The 13,723-nt window shown below is 40.2% G+C and overlaps 1 non-coding gene across 1 annotated transcript; it reads right to left on the reverse strand.

Annotated features, from left to right (window-relative positions):
• Positions 1–13,184: 13,184 nt before the first annotated feature.
• LOC132504488 (U6 spliceosomal RNA) lies at positions 13,185–13,291 on the reverse strand. The gene has a single exon (XR_009534912.1). It is a non-coding gene; the product is annotated as a U6 spliceosomal RNA (small nuclear RNA).
• Positions 13,292–13,723: the final 432 nt, after the last annotated feature.

Raw genomic sequence — 13,723 nt, forward strand, 5'->3', positions numbered from 1 at the left:
AAAGAACTGAGGACAGTCTCAGAGACCTCTGGGACAACATCAAACGCACCAACATTCGAATTATAGGGGTTCCAGAAGAAGAAGAGAAAAAGAAAGGGACTGAGAAAATATTTGAAGAGATTATAGTTGAAAACTTCCCTAATATGGGAAAGGAAATAGTTAATCAAGTCCAGGAAGCACAGAGAGTCCCATACAGGATAAATCCAAGGAGAAATACGCCAAGACACATATTAATCAAACTGTCAAAAATTAAATACAAAGAAAACATATTAAAAGCAGCAAGGGAAAAAAACCAAATAACACACAAGGGAATCCCCATAAGGTTAACAGCTGATCTTTCAGCAGAAACTCTGCAAGCCAGAAGGGACTGCCAGGACATATTGAAAGTGTTGAAGGAGAAAAACCTGCAACCAAGATTACTCTACCCAGCAAGGATCTCATTCAGATTTGATGGAGAAATTAAAACCTTTACAGACAAGGAAATGCTGAGAGAGTTCAGCACCACCAAACCAGCTCTACAACAACTGCTAAAGGAACTTCTCTAGGCAAGAAACACAAAAGAAGGAAAAGACCTACAATAACGATCCCAAAACAATTAAGAAAACGGGAATGGGAACACACATCGATAATTACCTTAAATGTAAATGGACTAAATGCTCCCACCAAAAGACACAGATTGGCGGAATGGATACAAAAACAAGACGCATATATTTGCTGTCTACAAGAGACCCAGTTCAGACCTAGAGACACATACAGACTGAAAGTAAGGGGATGGAAAAAGGTATTTCATGCAAATGGAAACCAAAAGAAAGCTGGAGTAGCAATTCTCATATCAGACAAAATAGACTTTAAAATAAAGACTATTAGAAGAGACAAAGAAGGACACTACATAATGATCAAGGGATCGATCCAAGAAGAAGATATAACAATTGTAAATATTTATGTACCCAACATAGGAGCACCTCAATACATAAGGCAAATACTAACAGCCATAAAAGGGGAAATCGACAGTAACACATTCATAGTAGGGGACTTTAACACCCCACTTTCACCAATGGACAGATCATCCAAAATGAAATAAATAAGGAAACACAAGCTTTAAATGATACATTAAATGAGATGGACTTAATTGATATTTATAGGACATTCCATCCAAAAAAAACAGCATACACATTTTTCTCAAGTGCTCATGGAACATTCTCCAGGATAGATCATATCTTGGGTCACAAATCAAGCCTTGGTAAATTTAAGAAAACTGAAATTGTATCAAGTATCTTTTCCGACCACAACGCTATGAGACTAGATATCAATTACACGAAAAGATCTGTAAAAAATACGAACACATGGAGGCTAAACAATACACTACTTAATAACTAAGTGATCACTGAAGAAATCAAAGAGGAAATCAAAAAATACCTAGAAACAAATGACAATGGAGACACGACGACTCAAAATCTATGGGATGCAGCAAAAGCAGTTCTAAGAGGGAAGTTTATAGCAATACAATCCTACCTTAAGGAACAGGAAACATCTCGAATAAACAACCTAACCTTGCACCTAAAGCAATTAGAGAAAGAACAAAAAAACTCCAAAGTTAGCAGAAGGAAAGAAATCATAAAAATCAGATCAGAAATAAATGAAAAAGAAATGAAGGAAACGATAGCAAAGATCAATAAAACTAAAAGCTGGTTCTTTGAAAGGATAAACAAAATTGATAAACCATTAGCCAGACTCATCAACAAAAAAAGGGAGAAGACTCAAATCAATAGAATTAGAAATGAAAAAGGAGAAGTAACAACTGACACTGCAGAAATACAAAAGATCATGAGAGATTACTACAAGCAACTCTACGCCAATAAAATGGACAACCTGGAAGAAATGGACACATTCTTAGAAAGGCACAACCTGCCAAGACTGAATCAGGAAGAAATAGAAAATATGAACAGACCAATCACAAGCACTGAAATTGAAACTGTGATTAAAAATTTTCCAACAAGCAAAAGCCCAGGACCAGATGGCTTCACAGGCGAATTCTATCAAACATTTAGAGAAGAGCTATCACCTATCCTTCTCAAACTCTTCCAAAATATAGCAGAGGGAGGAACACTCCCCAACTCATTCTATGAGGCCACCATCACCCTGATACCAAAACCAGACAAGGATGTCACAAAGAAAGAAAACTACAGGCCAATATCACTGATGAACATAGATGCAAAAATCTTCAACAAAATACTAGCAAACAGAATCCAACAGCACATTAAACGGATCATACACCATGATCAAGTGGGGTTTATTCCAGGAATGCAAGGATTCTTCAATATACACAAATCAATCAACGTGATACACCATATTAACAAATTGAAGGAGAAAAACCATATGATCATCTCAATAGATGCAGAGAAAGCTTTTGACAAAATTCAACACCCATTTATGATAAAAACCCTGCAGAACGTAGACATAGAGGGAACTTTCCTCAACACAATAAAGGCCATATATGACAAACCCACAGCCAACATCGTCCTCAATGGTGAAAAACTGAAAGCATTTCCACTAAGATCAGGAACAAGACAAGCTTGCCCACTCTCACCACTCTTATTCAACATAGTTTTGGAAGTTTTAGCCACAGCAATCAGAGAAGAAAAGGAAATAAAAGGAATCCAAATCGGAAAAGAAGAAGTAAAGCTGTCACTCTTTGCAGATGACATGATACTATACATGGAGAATCCTCAAGATGCTACCAGAAAACTACTAGAGCTACTCAATGAATTTGGTAAAGTAGCAGGGTACAAAATTAATGCACAGAAACCTCTGGCATTCCTATACACTAAGGATGAAAAATCTGAAAGTGAAATCAAGAAAACACTCCCATTTACCATTGCAACAAAAAGAATAAAATATCTAGGAATAAACCTACCTAAGGAGACAAAAGACCTGTATGCAGAAAATTATAAGACACTGATGAAAGAAATTAAAGATGATACAAATAGATGGAGAGATATACCATGTTCTTGGATTGGAAGAATCAACACTGTGAAAATGACTCTACTACCCAAAGCAATCTACAGATTCAATGCAATCCCTATCAAACTACCACTGGCATTTTTCACAGAACTAGAACAAAAAATTTCACAATTTGTATGGAAACACAAAAGACCCCGAATAGCCAAAGCAATCTTGAGAACGAAAAATGGAGCTGGAAGAATCAGGCTTCCTGACTTCAGACTATACTACAAAGCTACAGTAATCAAGACAGTGTGGTACTGGCACAGAAACAGAAATATAGATCAATGGAACAGGATAGAAAGCCCAGAGATAAACCCACGCACATATGGTCACCTTATCTTTGACAAAGGAGGCAGGAATGTACAGTGGAGAAAGGACAGCCTCTTCAATAAGTGGTGCTGGGAAAACTGGACAGCTACATGTAAAAGTATGAGATTAGATCACTCCCTAACACCATACACAAAAATAAGCTCAAAATGGACCAAAGACCTAAATGTAAGGTCAGAAACTATCAAACTCTTAGAGGAAAACATAGGCAGGACACTCTATGACATAAATCACAGCAAGATCCTTTTGAACCACCTCCTAGAGAAATGGAAATAAAAACAAAAGTAAACAAATGGGACCTAATGAAACTTAAAAGCTTTTGCGCAGCAAAGGAAACCATAAACAAGACCAAAAGACAACCCTCAGAATGGGAGAAAATATTTGCAAATGAAGCAACTGACAAAGGATTAATCTCCAAAATTTATAAGCAGCTCATGCAGCTTAATAACAAAAAAACAAACAACCCAATCCAAAAATGGGCAGAAGACCTAAAGAGACATTTCTCCAAAGAAGATATACAGGGTGCCAACAAACACATGAAAGAATGCTCAACATCACTAATCATTAGAGAAATGCAAATCAAAACTACAATGAGATATCATCTCACACCAGTCAGAATGGCCATCATCAAAAAATCTAGAAACAATAAATGCTGGAGAGGGTGTGGAGAAAAGGGAACCCTCTTACACTGTTGGTGGGAATGTAAATTGATACAGCCACTGTAGAGAACAGTATGGAGGTTCCTTAAAAAACTACAAATAGAACTACCATATGACCCAGCAATCCCACTACTGGGCATATACCCTGAGAAAACCATAATTCAAAAAGAGTTATGTACCAAAATGTTCATTGCAGCTCTATTTACAATAGCCCGGAGATGTAAACAACCTAAGTGTCCATCATCGGATGAATGGATAAAGAAGATGTGGCACATATATACAATGGAATATTACTCAGCCATAAAAAGAAACGAAATTGAGCTATTTGTAATGAGGTGGATAGACCTAGAGTCTGTCATACAGAGTGAAGTAAGTCAGAAAGAGAGAGACAAATACCGTATGCTAACACATATATATAGAATTTAAGAAAAAAAATGTCATAAAAACCTAGGGGTGAAACAGGAATAAAGACACAGACTTACTAGAGAAGGGACTTGAGGCTATGGGGAGGGGGAAGGGTAAACGGTGACAAAGCGAGAGAGAGGCATGGACATATATACACTAGCAAACGTAAGGTAGATAGCTAGTGGGAAGCAGCCGCATAGCACAGGGAGATCAGCTCGGTGCTTTGTGACCGCCTGGAGGGGTGGGATAGGGAGGGTGGGAAGGAGGGAGACGCAAGCGGGAAGAGATATGGGAACATATGTACATATATAACTGATTCATTTTGTTGTGAAGCTGAAACTAACATACCATTGTAAAGCAATTATACTCCAATAAACATGTTAAAATAAAAAAAAAAAGAAATATATCTCTTACACCTTTTGTCGAATTTGTATTGCTTGATTCAATACATTTTTCTTGAAGTTATACTATGTTGTTTTCACCAATTTAAATGACATCATTTGGAGTCTGGAATGCGAACAAGTCAGTTCTGTTCTAACCCTTGAACTCTTATGACTTTCTGAGTGGTCCTTTGACTTTATTAGTGCACTTTAATCACGAGAACAGTATTGACGTGCTTCTAAAGGAAAATATGATTGTTGTATTTATGTCAAAGAACTAATTAAAACCATAGTTTTTTTTCTTAGTTTCTGAGAAGGTCACATCCTATGTGCATTGTCAGCTGAAAAATAAAAGCAGCTCACCAGGAAATCACTAGAAAAAAAATGCTCAGTCATCACTCTAACAAGTGATATATCTTTCAACTGGCCGCAAGATAAAATCGAGTCTCTTTCAAGGCAAGAGGTTACACTTTCCAGCAAGATTCTAATTCCAAAGCAGTCATGTTTACGTAGGAGAAAAATCATGTAAGCCCCAATTTTTCAAGTGTCTAAGGTGCGTGCATCTTTCTCCAAAGCCTCATATCGCACATGATTACTATGATATTGGTAGGAGACCAGTTGAATCCCTATTGGAAAACCATATGCAATAAAGTTAAGTAAATTATCTACAACAAGTTGCTAATCCAAAAGCAGCAGACAGGGAAATATACAGCACACTTTCTTTTCACAAACTTAAACTATGAGTGTCTCAAGGGGACATGTCCTAATCCCTTTTATATTTCCCTCCTTACACATAGTAGGTGATTAATAGTTGTTTGCTGATTTATTTATTTATTTATCTGGCTGCACCGGGTCTTCATTGCAGCACTCAGGATCTACTTCCCCGACCAGGGATCAAACCTGGGCCCCCTGCATTGGGAGCATGTAGTCTTAACCACTGGACCACCAGGGAAGTCCTGGCATTTGCTGATTTAATTCAGAGTCAGAATGATTACAATCAGCAGTGACCAGGAGGTAGCTATGGCCTGAATCATCCAGACCAAAAAGTCCAGGACTGCCTCTAGGTTTGAGCCTATTGTGTACTGGGGGTGGGGGAGGGGAACATTCACATTGTAGACAGTACAGATCTGTGGATTTATTATGACAAAATCAGCATGTTACGGCATTTTCCTACAGAAGTGTCTAGCGGGTGCCTATTAGTAATTTACAGGAAGGCACCATCATCTCCATCGTATGGGTTAGCAAGGCCCTGGACAGAGGAATTGATGGATGGGCATTCAACCTTGAAGAGATCTTGAATCTTTAAATCACTGCAAGTGGGAGGAACAGCAAGAGGAATCCTGCTGAATAAGCAGTTGTTACACTTGCGGTGATAAGTTTAGGAGTCAATCAGTATGCATCCTCTCGTGGGGTACGTGATAGAAACCTGTGTTCCTCCCTCTCCCTGGCTCACATCCCAGTCAGTGGACTCTGTGCCACTTGCCTCTAGAAGGAGGGGGTAGGTGAGAGAGTGGGATGTTAATGATGCTCAGAACCACAGCAGCTGGGTCATGGCCCAGGAAAGCCACATCAGCCGGGCAGGCGCTGGTTAACAGCCTTCAGCTCAGGCCCTGAGGTCGCACCCGCATCAGAGTGGGGAGGGAAGAAGGGCTCTTGACAGAACAGCTGGGGAACAGGCAGATTAGATCATTTCATGGCTTAAAGCAGTGGTTCTTAATGGGGTGATATATCTCAGGGGGCATTTTGGTAATTTGAAGAAGGGCTTTTGGTCAGCACGATGATTATAAGAACACTGTCCACATGTGGTGGATAAACTGGGGATACTAAATGACCTGCAATTTGACAGTCCCAGACAACGAAGAATTTTCCCAAGTCTGGCATGACGTTTGAATGTTCCACTAGGTATTCACATACTGGAAAAACCTCTTTATCATTACCCAAGCCTAGAACCTACCTCTGTTTTTACATATAACATGAAGTAGGTTTTTTGTTTGTTTGTTTTTTATCCTTTTTCTTTTCCCATTTAGGTTTTTACATAATACTGAGCAGAGTTCCCTGTGCTACACACAGTAGTTCCTTGTTGGTTATCCATTTTAAATACAGCAGTGTGTACATGTCAATCCCCAATTCCCTAACTAACCCTCCCTCCACCCTTCCCTCTGGTAGCCATAAGTTCCTCCTCTAAGCCTGTGAGTCTGTTTCTGTTTTGTAAATAAGTTCATTTGTATCATTTCTTTTTAGATTCCGCATATAAGTGATATCAGACAATATTTCTCTTTCTCTGTCTGACTTACTTCACTCAGTATGACAAAATCTAGGTCCATCCAACATGAAGTAGGTTTTGCTTTGTTTTAATAGAAACACTGATTTTTCCAAGAGTACAACTACCATGCAAATCAGTACTTTGTTTTGCTTGGAAATATATCAAAAGTTGTTCATCACTGTGGAGAATCACTCCACTTGCTGGCTTTGTACTGCACACACCTGTGTTAGTTTGTACTTAAAACTGTCTCATGTAAAAATGTAACAGAAGACATTTGAGACTCCCTTTTGCAGACTTTAGTAGATTCTTAAGCAGATTTAGATCCAAATATTATTAAAATATGGATATATATTAAATGCATAAACATCATGGAATTTCCTTAATAAAAGTTTTTCTTAATATTTACAATTTTACTATCAATTATTTATAATTTTTTAGAACAATGATAAGAAACCTAGTATTGCAATTATACATTTAGGGTTGCCTGGGTTCTTTTCCATCTTACTCTACAAGGACCTTCAATGTCTACCCTTGAATGACTGTTCTTCTTCCAGTTTATCTTTTACCCTCCAACACTATTGAAGTATATCGTCCCCAAAGTTGTACTCACGTACTAGAGATGGAATTTATTAAAAAAAAAAAAAAAACAAACAACTCACCATGTGGCAGGATTTCAAAATAGGAAGGTTTCCATAAAACTCTGTCCCTCCTCAGTTCATCTCATAACAAAAGCAACAATTGATGCTACGTTTATGAATAAGTCCCAGCTTATTAGGGAGATGGTGTCACACTTCCTCATTTTCTCCACTATATTAGTATGTAGTTTATCTTGGCATGTTATCCCTACTTCAGTTAAGGTTACCTCCTGCTTTCTCTTATCACAGACAAATGACTCTGGTCTGCTACTGTGTATCCTCACACTAGTTCCTCCTTCAGCGTCCTGCCCAGCTACTATTGCTCTTTCATTCTCCCTTATATCTTGTATATTGGGTGTTATCTTATCTGTTTCCTTCTCTTAAAGCCTGACTCATTTATCAAGCATAGGTGCAACCACCTGACCAATTCACGATGTCTTTTAGTGAAATTGTTCCTTACCATTTCAATGTTGAAATAAATTTTATCATTATTACATTTATTTCTCCATTATAGTTGTGGTATTATATTACTTTTTTAAAGTTATAACTATAGGTAGGTCTTATTATTTATGAATTTTATTTCGGGACCTATTTAAAAGAGTTTTTAATTTTTTTTAATTTTTGGTGGTGTTGGGTCTTCGTTGCTGCGCGTGGGCTTTCTCTAGTTGCAGTGAGTGGGGGCTACTCTTAGTTGCGGTGCGCGGGCTTCTCATTGCGGTGGCTTCTCTTGTTGTGGAGCATGGGCTCTAGGCGCGCGGGCTCAGTAGTTGTGGCTTGTGGGCTCTAGAGCGCAGGCTCATTAGTTGTGGCACACGGGCTTAGTTGCTCCGCGGCATGTGGGATCCTCCCAGACCAGGGATCGAACCTGTGTCAAGGTATCTCTTTGCATGTGTTGATAAGCATTGGAAGAAGATGATCTGGTAGAGAGAGGAAGAGAGGTTAGAACTAGAGATGACAGTTTATCAACTCTCTAAATTTAAGGATGTCTGAGCCAGGGACCAGGGATACTACTAGGATTTTCCATGACTTAGTACTACTTTCTCAGTAAACAGAGCTGTGACTCGGCCCTGGATGATTACATGTGACAGAAATTCCTCCAAGCTGACAATACAGAGGACACTTTCTGTGGTTTCAGAGTTGATGCAGAGTGTCTTCTATTTTTATCTTCCTTAGATCATCTGAGTCAGTTTCTAGGAAGCGTAGGCAGCTGGACACCCATTCTTTTTTTTTTTTTTTTTTTGCAGTACGCAGGCCTCTCACTGTTGTGGCCTCTCCCGTTGCGGAGCACAGGCTCCGGACGCGCAGGCTTAGCGGCCATGGCTCACGGGCCCAGCCACTCCGCGGCATGTGGGATCTTCCCGGACCGGGGCACAAACCCATGTCCCCTGCATCAGCAGGTGGACTCTCAACCACTGCGCCAGCAGGGAAGCCCCTGGACATCCATTCTTTTGCCTCTCTCTTTCCCAGTATTCTCCCAACAGATCCAGATTTTGTGTGTGCAGGGCAAATTCCCAAACAACTGCATCCAAAGAGTTTCAGATCTCTTCCAAACCCAAATTAACAGATTTTTAGAGCACTTTAACTATTCTTTTATTATTTTTTCATTAAAATGCTATGCATAAGCAAAAGGAGGTGAGTCCTAAAGTGAGATATTTGCAAGTGGTGTGATGGTGGGCACACCAATGAATAGCTTTAAACCTTAGATTCCTCAGTGCTAAAATAGGAATATTAAAGCTTACCTTGCAAATAAGTTATGGGAAGCAACTTCTACAATGTCAGGGATGTAGTGGGTATCCAACAAATTGTAGATGTCATTACCAAAATGATCTGTGACAGTATTTAATTTTCACTGAAAGATTTGTGGCACTAGATGAAAACAAATATTTGGTAAAACCATCTTAAAAACAGAAGAGTCCTGGGACTTCCCTGGCAGTCCAGTGGTTAAGCCTCCACACTTCCACTGCAGCAGAGATGGGTTCAATCCCTGGTCGGGGACCTAAGATCCCACATTGTCAAACCCAGTGGCTTTCAATTTTTTTTTTCTTATCATGACCCACAATAAATAATACACTTATATCATAATATATTTCATGCATGAAAACTAAAATAAATACTACATGGAACATTCCTACTCTTACTACATGTGAAGGATGCTGATGTTTTCTATTCTATGCATTCTTTTTAAAAATATGTGTTTAGAAGGAAGTCTGCCTAATTCATTGACGTCAGAGGAAGTCAAGCAGCCACGGACAACTCAAAAGGAAGTTATTGCTCGCCAGAGGCTTAACATGAATGTAAACCCCAACCTTAGCTACATTCACTGGGTTTTACTACCAGAATAAAAGTTCTAAATCATACTTTACAACTGCTTGTCATATAACATTTGAGCAAGCTTGGAGGAGTCCCATTGACAGGGACTTGTCTCTGGCTGAGTCATTAAACATGGCATATGTCCCAACATCTCTATTTGCATCCACCAGGAGAGTGTTAGTGATTTTTCTGTTTTAAGCAGTGAAGGATTTGCCTTTGCATTCAAGGTGATTTCTGAGCCCTCTAATTGCCAATAGGTTTGGTGCGATAAGTACGCACTTAGTGAAGTCACATTATAAAATGAGTTGCTCAAATATTTAATCAGCTGTGCATAAAGCCCAGCCACATGGTTCCTTCTGTATAGCATTCTATCCACTATGGCGAGGAGTTGCTATGGGTTACAGCTCTCCTGTCAAACATGAAAAAGCTGGATTTGGGAGGTGAGTTCCAGCAATGGCTTCCTCTTATCTGAAGAAAGATTCGCAGGTAAGACTCTTAGGCCAAGAGTACAAAAGTCATGGATTCTTGTCACACATATCCTTAATAGTTTTCTGGGAATCATCAGTTTCTTCCTCAGCTTCATTCATTCAGAGGGAAGAGCATATATTCTGCACCAAGCATGTGCTGAGAGCTTGCATAAAGGTTAAAATAATTTCTCCAAGGATATCTAGTCAGCCAGTGAAAGAACTGAGATTCTAAGTCTGTCTTGCTTATTTTGAGTCCCCATTATGTGGCCAGGCATTGTTGGGGAACATGCAATATAAAAAGAATTTTTGAAGGACCTTGAAAGTCTAGTGGAGGAGGAGGTAGGTCCATAAACACACTGACATAGACTAAAAAAAGAGCTCTCATGAATGGAATGAGCAAAGTAGTGTGGGAGATCAAAAGGCTGAATGACTAATTCTGTCGTGAGTTTTTGTGCTCTCTTTCTCTTTCTCTCTTTCTCTCTCTATTTATATATAGGGATTCTGGGTGTCGTGGGAGGTTTGAGAAGCAAGATTAATAAAAATTACAAGCCAGGGCTTCCCTGGTGGTGCAGTGGTTAAGAGTCCGCCTGCCGATGCAGGGGACACGGGTTCGTGCCCCGGTCTGGGAAGATCCCACGTGCTGCGGAGCGGCTTGGGCCCGTGAGCCATGGCCGCTGAGCCTGCGCGTCTGGAGCCTGTGCTCCGCAACGGGAGAGGCCCGCGTACCGCAAAAAAAAAAAAAAAAAGTGAAAAATTACAAGCCAGACTCCTATTGAATATGAACTTTATTTTTTAGTAATGAAATCCTAGTATTTCCGATCCTTGCCTCATAAGAAGGGCCCTCCAAACTCAAACATTCTACGTATTAAATGTGACTCGAAATAGATGGGTCACTGGGTTAAGGTTTATGAAACTTTTTTGCTATAAAGAGACTGGCTTGTCTTGCCCTTGGCTGGGCTCATTCTTTACCCTTAAAGGTTAAGAAGCTGGATGTCTTCCCCTTTTTAAGAGAATCAAATTCAGTTTTTTATTCACCCAGTGTTGCAATCCCTTGGACACTTTTAATACTTTATCAGACCTCACACCTACATCTCTTTCCCAAAAGTTTCAACAAAAGACTAATTGAATATCATGAATTCTGACTGAGTCTCATGCCCATCCCAGAGCCAAAGGTGGTGGCCAGGAGGTCTTGGATATGGGACAGGTGCTCCAACCCTGAATTTTGGAGGTAGGTCCCATTCCACTATACAGACTAATAAAGGGAGAAGAGAGGAAAGACCAAAAATACTGTCACTAGACATAGGGTGAATAGATGTTGGGCTACCCTAAAATAACTGCCATGAGTATAGAAGAACCTACCCAGGAATTGTAGAAATCTTGGGGAGGGCATTATATTTTTTAACAAAGCCTGGAATAGGAATTTGAGCTAAGTCTTACAGAGATCTTAAGAGGCAGGGGAGTATCATCTAATACGTAGTTTACATCGGGGAAAAGAATGAGATAAGAGTAGATCTACCGTGAAGCTAATGAAGCTTAAACTTTCATATTTGACAGCAATCCTAAAAATGTTATATGACACTACCATTAATGAACCATGACGCTGAAACAAACTTTTCTAAGCCATCAGTAATAAAATATTTAAATCACCCATACTAAAGGAAAGATTATCTTTCTTTCCTCACTATAAAAAAATTACACTATTAAATTATTGTAATATAAAGAGGTGATCAAATAGTATGTAGGCTAAAACATGGGGAAAGTACTTTCAAGTGTGTCAGATGTTGATTAAATAAAATGTGCTGTTTACCCGGATTTTGTGATGTTTGTGGTATTTGTCAGGTCTTTCCAGTTTGTAATTTGTGATGACTTCTTTTCTCATTCTAATTAAATGTTCACATTAGTACTTATGTATTTGTAATTATTGTTCATTTTCCTAAAGAGAGCACCAAAATCGTGTAAGATACAGATCCTACAGGACCTGAATCTATTCCTGGATTCTTCCTTCGGCAGGGCCCAGAGGGTGGCTCAGAGCTGCAAGCTCACTTCCAGGTGTCTCAGCAATTTCTGGCCAGACATCCTCACACCACAAACCCAAGGAGGAGAAAGTGTCTGTGGCCCTGCATTCCCAGCTTAATTCCCAAGGTGACTCTTCTTGGACAAGTGTAATTGCCCTCCCTCCCCTTGAACCAACCATCATATGGGGAAGGGATACGTTGACTGGTTTAAGCCAATCACAGCCCATTCCTGGGTTGGGGGTGAAGTCAATCCCACCCAAACCACACAAATAAGAATAGAGACAGAGGGGTAATTTTCCAAAGGAACTAGGTGTCCTGGTACCAGGGAGGAAGGGACTAAATGCTGGACAGAAAGCAATAAGTATCCCAGAGCTGGGACTTTCCGTGGGAGTGAAATTTAAGAGGGCATCAAAAATTCAGCAAGTTAAATAATATTTTAATGCACTATTTTTTTTTTTTTTTTGCGGTAGGAGGGCCTCTCACTGTTGTGGCCTCTCCCGTTGCGGAGCACAGGCTCCGGACGCGCAGGCTCAGCGGCCATGGCTCACGGGCCCAGCCGCTCCGCAGCATGAGGGATCTTCCCGGACTGGGGCACGAACCCGTGTCCCTTACATTGGCAGGCGGACTCTCAACCACTGCGCCACCAGGGAAGCCCTAATGCACTGTTTTCAAAAACTGAACTAGCAAACTGCAGCCTGAAAGCTGGTTGCCTTTTTCTAAAAAAATATGGAAGTCTTCACAAATTTGTGTGTCATCCTTGCACAGGGGCCAGGCTAACCTTCTCTGTATTGTTTCAATCTGAGTATATGTGCTGCCAAAGTGAGCACTGGCTGCCTGTTTTTATTACAGTGGCTGGGCTACCTCCTTTGGGAGTTAGGCTCTGCCTCACGACTGCCTGCAAAATCGTTGATGTTCAAGAAGAAACTATCTGGTCCCTGAGGCTTCTTGGAACCCAGGAATTGTGAGATGCTCTTTTCCTATGACAACTCTAAATTGGCCTCCTGATTCAGAGAGGTGTGGAAAAGCAGAGGATGCCCCATTTCCCTAACAATTAAGATCAAACTCCATATTAACAGCACAAGCCATTCACTAGATTTTGAAGAAAGAATGCTGGGGGGCCTTGGATTCAAGCTAAGCCTCCGCCTAATATCTCTAGCCCCTCACTCAGGCTCCTCCACCCCAAGCTGATGAGGGCAGGCTCAGCCAGCTTGCTGGCAATACGACGTGAAATCTGCTGGGGACAAATGGAGGAAGAGGCA

This window comes from Lagenorhynchus albirostris, chromosome 1 (genome assembly GCF_949774975.1).
Source record: "Lagenorhynchus albirostris chromosome 1, mLagAlb1.1, whole genome shotgun sequence".
Taxonomy (NCBI): Eukaryota; Metazoa; Chordata; class Mammalia; order Artiodactyla; family Delphinidae; genus Lagenorhynchus; species Lagenorhynchus albirostris.